This window comes from Beta vulgaris, chromosome 9 (assembly GCF_026745355.1).
Source record: "Beta vulgaris subsp. vulgaris cultivar EL10 chromosome 9, EL10.2, whole genome shotgun sequence".
Classification (NCBI taxonomy): Eukaryota; Viridiplantae; Streptophyta; class Magnoliopsida; order Caryophyllales; family Amaranthaceae; genus Beta; species Beta vulgaris.
The window spans coordinates 10,924,140-10,934,578 of NC_079210.1; positions in this window are offsets into that span (position 1 = coordinate 10,924,140).

Below are 10,439 nucleotides of genomic sequence, written 5' to 3' on the forward strand. Positions count from 1 at the left end.
AACTCTAAGGCTAACCTAAGGTCCTACACTGTTGAACCCTAGTTTTGATGATGACAAAAGAACAAAGATGCAAACTCAGTAGTGAACTAATGAGTTATTTAAGTGTATGATTTTTAAGGTATCAATGAAAGGAACTAGAGAATACTAAGTCAAGGAAGAAGTCAAGGAGGATTTCAAAGCTAAGTAAGAAGTTTCTAAAGTTGATACTGGAGCAAGCATTGGATCAAGAAGAATAAAGCAGGCGTTTTATTTTCTAGTTCCATTGAAAGGAACAAAGTAAGATGGTAAGGAACATTGGCAGTTTATTTGAGAATGAAGTTTGTTCCTTTTAAGGAACAAACTAATGGCACTAAATAATCTGTTAAAGGAACTTAAATTAAAAGGAACTAGACTTAGGCTTGAAGTAGTATAAGGTTCAATATGAATTGAGTAAGTCATGCCTAAATAATAGGAAAGTTTTCTATCTAAGAGAAAATCAGTTTTAATGAAAATCTTTTTAAGGAAAAGATTTTGTTTTTCGAAAAAATAAGAAAAAATATTATGGTTTTTAAAGATTTTATTTAAAAGATAATATTTTCTTAAAGATTAAAATTCAGTTTTAATAATAAAATCTGTTTTAAATAACTGATTTTCGGATAAAGCTCAAGAACTCCTATATCTTAGGAGGTAACAATAAATCCACGTTCAAAGCATGATCATGGGATCATGGGAATGTGAAGAACGTGTTCCTTAGGGGAAGGAACATCATGGGTAATGGATTCATTGAACACAGTTTTAATCCACGTTCTCATTATTGTAATATAAATATTGAAGTCTAAATAAGTTCCAAAGTGTGTCTGACTAAGTAATTAAGTGAGTTTAACTAATTAAGTGTCAGTGCCTTCATTCTCTCATAATAGCCATTTGTTCTTTGCTTCTTACTCTAATTCCACTAAGCTTATTTCGATCAATTGTATTTTGGTTTTTGGGGTAAGGGAACTTTGAGTGAAGTTCTGTAAGAGGAAGGCTTTGAGTAAGCTTGTATGAGTGAGAAAACTTCGAGTGAAGTTGAGAGGAACTGCTGTTAAGGGAACAGTGGCTCAGGAACTTGAGTTTAGGAACTCAAGGTGTGGCTCGAGTTAGAATTAGGTTGTAACAAAGTTGTTTGGCCTAATTAGTGAAAGAGTTGAGTTTAAAATCCCTAGTGGTCGAGGTTGTTTCTTCTTGTTGGGCCCAAGAAGTTTTTCCTCGTAAAAATCCCTTGTGTTCCTCTAGCTTGTTTATTCGTTTAAGTTTTAATTTCCGCAAAAAGTTACGTTTATTTCTACACCTACAATTCACCCCCCTCTTGTAGTGTTCCTAGGGAAATAACAATTGGTATCAGAGCTAGAACTCACGTAAGATAGGAAACCCTATTGAGAAAAAATCCAAGGAACAATGAATACCACCGAGAAACTTGAAGAAGGTTATTCACTAAAGGCCTCCTATGTTCAATGGGAAGTACTACAACTATGGAAGAACCGCATGGAGATATTCATCAAAGCTGAAAACTATCAGGTATGGAGAGTCATTGAAGTTGGTGATTTCGAAGTCACAACTACAAATGACAAAAATGAGGTAACTCTAAAACCCCTCTCTGATTATGACAAATCTGATTTTGAAAAAATGGAAGTAAATGCCATGGCTATTAAACTGTTGCATTGTGGACTTGGACCCCATGAACATAATAGGATCATGGGATGCAAATCCGCAAAGCAAATATGGGATTTACTAGAAGTAACCCATGAAGGAACTAATGAAGTTAAAAGATCAAAATTGATTTACTTATGAATCAATATGAACTGTTCTGCATAAAATCTAAAGAAAGCAATCGAGACACGTTTACTCGTTTTACTAACATTATTAATGAGTTGGCTTCTCTTGGAAAGTTTATTTCATCTGAGGAACAGGTTCGAAAGGTTCTTAGGAGTCTTCCTAAGGACAGATGGATGGCTAAAGTCACTGCTCTTCAAGAAACAAAAGACTTCACTAAGTTCAACTTAGAACAGCTGGCAGGGTCACTTATGACTCATGAGCTTCACCTTGATACTGAATATGGTGAAAGCTCCAAATCAAAATCAATTGCTCTCAAAGCAGATGATGAAGATGATTCGGACTCAGAAGAAGAAGAAGAACAGCCCTCATGGTTCGAAAATTTCGAAAGATGTAAGGAACATGAAGAATGGAAATTCAAAGGTAAAACTAAGAAATTTTCTAACAAAGCTGCTTGTCATAAATGTGGTAATACAGATCACTTCATCAAGGAATGTCCTCTTTGGGAAAATGACAAAACCAAAGAAAGGAACAAGGAACGCTTTGCTGAAAGGAACAAAGAATCAAAGCACCTTTCTCTAAGGCAAGTGTGCAAAGCTATGATAGCTGCTTGGGGAGATTCAGAGACGGAAGAAGAAGAGCAAATACAAACTGAAGAAACAGCAAACTTTTACCTCATGGCAAACAATGACGAAAAAGAAGATGAAGAAAAAGTTGAGGTAAGTCAACATGGTCTTGAGTCAGACTTAGATTGTAAAACTAGGCCTGAAATATATGATCTTCTTTATGATGCAATTCTTGAATGTAGAGATGAACGTGAAAAACGTGAACAAACGAACAAGCCTTAAAGGTCTGCAAGGAACACATAGAATGGCTTAAGAAAATGAGAACAGATGTTGAAACAAGATTCTTTGATTTTTGATAAAAACTTAAAAATCAAAGAATATTATGAAAGTTTGAAAAATGAAAATTATCTAATTAATTTAGAGATTTCACACTTGAAGGAGTTTGTCCCTGTTCTGAGTTCCTTTGATATAAGATCAACCCTTTGAAAGGATACAGATCTGAGATTGAAAATTTGAATAAAGAGAAAAATTTTTAAAGGAACAGATCTGTAATCTTAAAAAGGAACTGGTTGTCGCAAGGAACAGAGGCAAAATCATGGTTCTCTAAGTGGATTGAGAAACCACCGACTAAAAGAAAAAAAGGTCTTGGTTTTGAAAACTACAAGAAAAGGAACAAGACGAAGAAATATGTAGACCTACCTAGCGATAATTTTTTTATGTATTGTGGAAAGGTAGGTCATTACATAAATCAATGTCAACTAAAACTGAGATGATTGGAAAAATGTGAAATAAGTAAGAAAAATGGGTTGTCAAAACAAATCCTAGTCAAGAACAGGAACCCACGAAAGAGGGGTTCCTACAACTAACAATTGTTATTTTTGCAGGTTGGAGTGAGGGGGAACAACACATGGTATCTCGATAGTGGTTGTTCCAAGCACATGACAGGAGACAAAACTAAGTTTCTCTCACTCACAACCTATGAAGGTGGAAGTGTAACATTTGGTGAAATAAGAAAGGTAACATAGTTGCCATGGGAAGGTTGGTAAGTCACCATACACTCCATTGAAAATGTATTTTTAGTTGAAGGTCTAAAACATAATCTATTAAGTATTTCTCAATTCTGTGACAAGGAAATACTGTAAAATTTGATAAAGAAAAATGCTTATCATCAACATTAAAACTAAGAAGGTTATCTTGGAAGGAACAAGGAAAGGGAACACATACATTGTGGATCTGACCTTGTTCCTCAAATCAATTTAACTTGTCTTAGTGTTATTGAAGATGATTCACTTCTTTGGCACAAGCGTCTAGGACATGCTAGCTTTTCATTACTTGAGAAACTTAGATCAAAAGATCTTGTTTTAGGATTACCATCCATAAAATTTCATATTGATCAAGTTTGTGATGCATGTGCACGAGGTAAGCAAGTAAGATCCTCTTTCAAATCTAAAACGATTGTAAGTACCACTAAACCATTAGAATTAATTCATATGGACTTATGTGGACCCATGAGAATTCAAAGCAGAAGTGGAAAGAGGTATGTACTTGTATTGTAGATGACTACTCTAGGTATACTTGGGTTATTTTTCTCCTAGTAAAGATGAAATTATGATGAGTTCCTTGTCTTTGCTAAAAGAGTTCAAAACTTAAGTGGTCATAAAATAATGCACATTAGATCAGATCATGGCAAAGAATTCGAGAATTATAAATTTGATGACTTAAGCAGAGATAATGGCCTAGATCATAATTTTTCTGCCCCTAGAACACCACAACAAAATGGTGTTGTAGAAAGGAAAAATAGAACTTTGGAGGAAATGTCTAGAACCATGTTAATTGCTAGTGAACTTCCAAGGAACTTTTGGGCTGAAGCTGTTAATACTGCTTGTCACATAATTAATCGTGCCATGATGAGACCTATCATTAATAAAACTCCTTATGAACTTTATTTGGAAAGAAACCAATATCACTATTTTAGAACATTTGGTGCAAATGTTATGTGCATAATAATGGAAAAGATAATCTTGGAAAATTTGATGCAAGGAGTGATGAAGCAATATTTTTAGGATCATCTCACATAGTAAAGCTTATAGAGTATATAACAAAGAACTATGTGTGTTGAAGAAAGCATTACATAATCTTTGATGAATCTGACAATACAATCCAAGCATACAGGTTGATGACTATGAGATATGGGTTGGTACAACCAAGTGAGAAAAATGCAGATTCACAAGAAGAAGAAGATGAAAGAGGAAAGGAACGAGGAATTGAATAATACATCAATGATGTTCCTGTTCCTCAAGGAGGAGAAGATGTTCTGTTCCTCAAATGAAGGAACTGAGTCCACCGAGGCTAATAGAGGAACAACTGATCAGAGTTCCTCATCTACTCAAGGAACTCATGAGGAACAACATGTTCCTATAAGAGAGTTTCAACCAAAACCTTGGAGAACAACAAAAGTCACATCCAATGGAACTCATAATCAGCGACATATCCAAAGGTACGCAAACTAGATCTCAGTTAAGGAACTTTTGTGCATTTCATGCGTTCCTATCAATGATGGAACCAAGAAATCATGAAGAAGCCTTAACTGACTCTGATTGGATTACTGCATTGCAAGCTGAATTAAATGAGTTTGAAAGAAACAAGGTATGGCATCTAGTTCCCTCATCTAAACAACAAAAAGTAATTGGCTTAAAATGGGTGTTTAGAAACAAACTAGATGAATATGGAACCATTGTAAGAACAAAGCTAGACTTGTAGTAAAAGGTTATAATCAACAAGAAGGAATAGATTATGAAGAAACCTTTGCTCCTGTAGCTAGATTAGAAGCCATTAGAATTTTAATTGCATTTGCTGCTTACATGGGATTTAAATTATATCAAATGGATGTTAAGTGTGCATTTTTAAATGGCTATCTAAAGAAGATGTATATGTTGAACAACCCCGGCTTTGAAAATAATAATCTCCCAAATCATGTCTACAAGCTTGATAAAGCTCTTTATGGGTTAAAACAAGCACTAGATCATGGTATGAGAGATTATCAAAGTTCCTTTTAGAAAACAATTTTAAAAGAGGAAAGGTTGATAAAACCTTGTTCCTAAAATCTAAAGGAACTGATATTTTTCTTGTTCAAATATATGTTGATGACATCATATTCGGAGCTACTAATGAAACATTGTGCAAAGAATTCTCAAATCTCATGAGTAATGAATTTGAAATGAGTATGATGGGTGAGTTAAATTTCTTTCTTGGACTACAAATCAAACAAACTGAAAAGGGAATAATTGTTCACCAACAAAAATACATAAAGGAACTATTGAAAAAATGGCCTCGAAACTTCAAAGATAAATCACACTCCTATGGGAACTTCAACTAGATTAGATGAAGACTCCATAGGAACAAGTGTTGATCAAACAAAATATAGAGGAATGATTGGTTCACTTTTGTATCTAACTGCTAGTCGTCCAGACATAGCTTTCAGTGTTGGTTTGTGTGCTAGATTTCAAGCAAATCCAAAGAGTCTCATCTACTGCTGTGAAAGAATTCTTAGATATCTTAAAGGAACAGATGATCTTGGACTCTACTATCCAAGAAGTGATACATTGAGCTAAAAGGATATGCAGATGCAGATTATGCTGGAGATCTTGTAAATAGGAAAAGCACCTCAGGTATGGCACAATTCCTTAGTCATAGTTTAGTTTCTTGGAGTACCAAGAAACAAAACACAGTTGCTTTATCCACTGCTGAAGCAGAATATGTAGCAGCTGCTGCATGTTGCTCTCAAATGCTTTGGATAAAACAACAACTTAGTGACTATGGAATAAACTTTGAATTTGTTCCTATTTATTGTGATAATACAAGTGCTATAGTATTTCTAAAGATCCAGTGCATCATTCAGAGTAAACATATACATATCAGACATCACTTTTTAAGAGAAAATGTTGAAAAAGGTTTGATTAAACTTGAGTTTTGTCAAACTGAGAATCAGATTGCTGATATCTAACTAAGCCTTTCAAAGAGATAGATATGAAAAATTAAGGCTTGAGTTAGGTTAATAAAAATTAAGTGATTGTTCCTATTCATTCCCCCATGTTTGAATCAATTTGAGTGACTTTGTGTGCTAAAAATAATTGTGTTTAATTGCCTAAGACCATTGCAAAATAGTTGTTAAAACATAAACATGAATTCAAAGAATTAAACAACTCACAAATGTCACATAATACTCCCCTTACTGTTCCTAAGGTAAGAAACATGCATGATATGAAGGAACATTGATATGTAGCATTAGTTGTTCCTATAGCACAAGTTCCTTAGCATTTATTTTCTTTCAAAAATTAAAACTCATAAAAATCCAAAATCCGAAAAAATCCCAAAAATAAGGGAATCAGATTTAATTAAATCTTGATTCTTATTTATCTTTTTTTTCTTTTTTTTTTTTTTTATTTTTTTTTTTTTCGCGTGTACACTTCACTGTTACATGCATCTCCTCCCTCTTTAATTCATCTTTCTAGAAACCGTGTTCCTTAACTCTTCATCTTGCCATTGACAAAACTCACTCACACCTCTACTCACAAACCATAAAACCCCAACCTTATTCCATCATGGCAAAAACCTCACGAAATTCACCTTTTCCAATCCAAAAATCTCCAACATCCTCTAAAATGGAAAACCCCCTTCTCCTACCAAAACCCTCGAAACCGAACAAAATCAAGAAACACCCATTGATGAGCAAAAATTAGAATCTCCAAGAAGGAGTATGAGAAGAAGGAAATTAATAGGGGAGGATGATGAAGAAGAGTCCCCGGAACAAACTCAGGGGGAAGAAGAAGATTGCTCCTTCTTCATCAAAGAAACGGGTTGAAAGAAGTGAGTCAAGGTAGTGTTAGGTTTTTGTGTAGACTTAGAATGGGCAAATGATGTAAAATTTACTGAATTAACAGACATTCGAAAGGAACAGGGTATGGAATACCTCTTTGAATATGCTTTTAACAATGCTTTAGTTCCTTTAGCAATGGATGAATTTGTGCGAATTTTACCAACACTGATGGTATTTGCACACTGAGTAAGGGGAAGAAAATAAATTTACTCAAGAAACATTGGCCAAGATTTGGGAAGTTCCTTGCAAAGGAACAATATTTGTATTTTAAAAGGAAAGGAACTGTTTCCTTCCCTAATTTTCTCCGAAGACAAAATTGTTGAAACTTTTGGGGAACAGCTGGTCAAAACAAACTAAACCACAACCTACCTCTCCTCTCCACAAAGTCTTGTTTAATTTAGTTTGGAGAGCACTCATTCCTCGCACTGAAAAGAGGAATGAAGTGGGTCTCTTGGACATGTGTTATATGTTCTGTTTAGACCATCACATACAAATAAACTTCCCTTCTCTTTTCATCCAACATCTTACAAATTGCATAGAAAACAATTGCGTATTGGATATGGCGCTTTGATTACATCCTTCTCTCTCATTTTAAGGTAAGATAACTGGTTGGCCCACTTTAGGAATTAAGCAGGGCAATATTTGAATGAGAAAACTCTAAGTGGTTAGATCTCTCTGTCCAAGAGGGAGTACTCACTCAAGGGAGAACAACTCCTAGTTCCTCTAGTAAGAGGAAACTCCTAAGGCAGTTAAGAGGAACTGGCAGATGTAATTTTGGAGGAACCAGTTCCTACACCCAATGTACCTATGGAATCAAACCCAAAGAGGCGCAAACACGTTGTCAAAAAGCCTACCCCTCATGTTCCTAAGAGAGTTAGGCAGAGCACAAGATTGAAAATTGCTCATTTTGCCCCTGTTCCTTCCAACAAGGACTCACCTTTAGTCCTTTCTGATCTGGAGGAACAGGAACAACACTCTCTCAAGGAACTCACACCACCATCTTCACCAAAACTCTCTGTTCCTCTCACCAAACTATCCTCATCTCTCCCTCATCCTTTTCTGTTCCTTCCAGTTTTGAACAGATTACGGATGAGTTGATTGGACCTAATCCCTTTTCCACCACCTCTACAGCTCTTCCACCACCACCACCTTTTCTCCCTCCCATTTACACCACCTCACCATCTGCTTCTACTCCCGGAACTGATGGTACTTCAAACAAACCTACCCAAGTTCCTTTACCAAAACCTCCTACTGCCTCTGGTTCCAAGGGTGAGGAACAAGTCCCTACGGACGATTGTGGCTGGGTTAACGAAGAGTGTCTTCCTGCACAACATATGATAAAATTTTATAATCACCTTCACTGGACCTTAGATGATAAAACTGACAAAATGTTGGGTCTCATGAAAGTTCTAAGTGATACGGTGATTGAGCAACAGAAGAAGATGGAGAAAATGGCCCTAACCCTTGAGAGTTTGAAGCAGAAGGTTGGTGAAAATCATGGTGAAGTGATGAAGAAACTGGAGGATGTAGTAGAAGAAGAAGTAGTAGTTGAGGAACACAATGCCCTTCTCCTTTCCTAGTTCTTGTTCCTGTTTAACTTTTGAGGAACAAGACTGTTGCTTTGTTTAGTTTCTTTTCTTTTTCTTTCTTTGTTTTTTTCAAAGGAACAAGTGCTATATAAATATGACTTTTGCTATTTTGTCTTTGTTTGTGATTATTTGTGCATAATTTCTTCCTTGGAATGGCTAGTATTCTGTGATTGATGTTTGAGCATGTCTACCCTTCACAATTCTAACTTAACCAATAATTGGTGCTTGCTTATGGTCTTATAGGTCTTACAACCAATTTATAACATCATGCAGAGCCTACTCTTTTTGAAGAGAAAAAGGGGGAAAAAGATTTAAGGAACAAACTATACATAATGAATAAATTGAAAAGGTAAATGAAAAATCAAAAATAGGTTAAGGTAAATGAAAAATCAAAATCAAAAGTAGGTTAAGGTAAATGAAAAATCAAAATCAAACATTAAGTAGGTTACTTAATTTTGTTGTATTTTTCATTTTCTGATTTATTTGTTTTATCTTTTTCATTCACTTATATTATTTGTAATTTCCTTGTATTAGCTTGTACCTTTGTTGTCATCATCAAAAAGGGGAAAATTGTTGAACCCTAGTTTTGATGATGACAAAAGAACAAAGATGCAAACTAAGTAGTGAACTAATGAGTTATTTAAATGTATGATTTTTAAGGTATCATTGAAAGAAACAAAGAGAATACTAAGTCAAGGAAGAAGTCAAGTGAGGCTTTCGAAGACTAAAGTGAAGATGTTTCTCAAAGTTGATACTGGAGCAGCATTGGATCAAGAAGAATAAAGCAAGGCGTTTTATTTTCTAGTTCCATTGTAAAAGGAACAAGTAATGTTGGTAAGGAACATTTGCAGTTTTATTTGAGAATGATAATTTGTTCCTTTATAAGGAACAGACGAATTGGCACTAAACAAATCAGTTAAAAGGAACTTAACAATTAAAAGGAATTGGACTTAGGCTTGAAGCAGTATAACGGTTCAATCATGGAAGTTGAGTAAGTCATGCCTAAATAATAGTTAACCGTTTTCTATCTAAGAGAAAATCAGTTTTTATGGAAAATCTTTTTAAGGAAAAGATTTTTTTTTCGAAAAAGATAAGAAAAATATTATTCCCTTTTTAAGGATTTTATTTAAAAGATAATATTTTCTTAAAAGATAATATTTTCTTAAAAGATAATCTTTTTAAGGAAAAGACTCTCTTCGTTAAACCATTAGGCTCGCTAACCATTTTATTGTTATTAGACCTTGATCACTACTAAATAAATCACATAACAGGGAACTACGCATTCCGCCATCGACATAACTTTAGTTGACATTATGCCTTACATATGTCACCACTCCATAGCCTTACTAGGTACATGATAGTTACTAGTTGTTCTATAATGATCTCAAACCGACTCATTGACACCGGCAAATAAACACTAATATTTTATGGTTGACCCTTAACATGTTATGAGCTGACTTTGACTAGTCACGGGTATGCTACGAGAAATCGACCCACTTGGACAAATTTTGTTTTACTTTAGCTATCAACTTCACCACGAATACTCCATGAAAGTCAACAGAACACGACAACTTATAGTGATAGTCATCTCATGACTCGCTAGATTACTTTAAACTC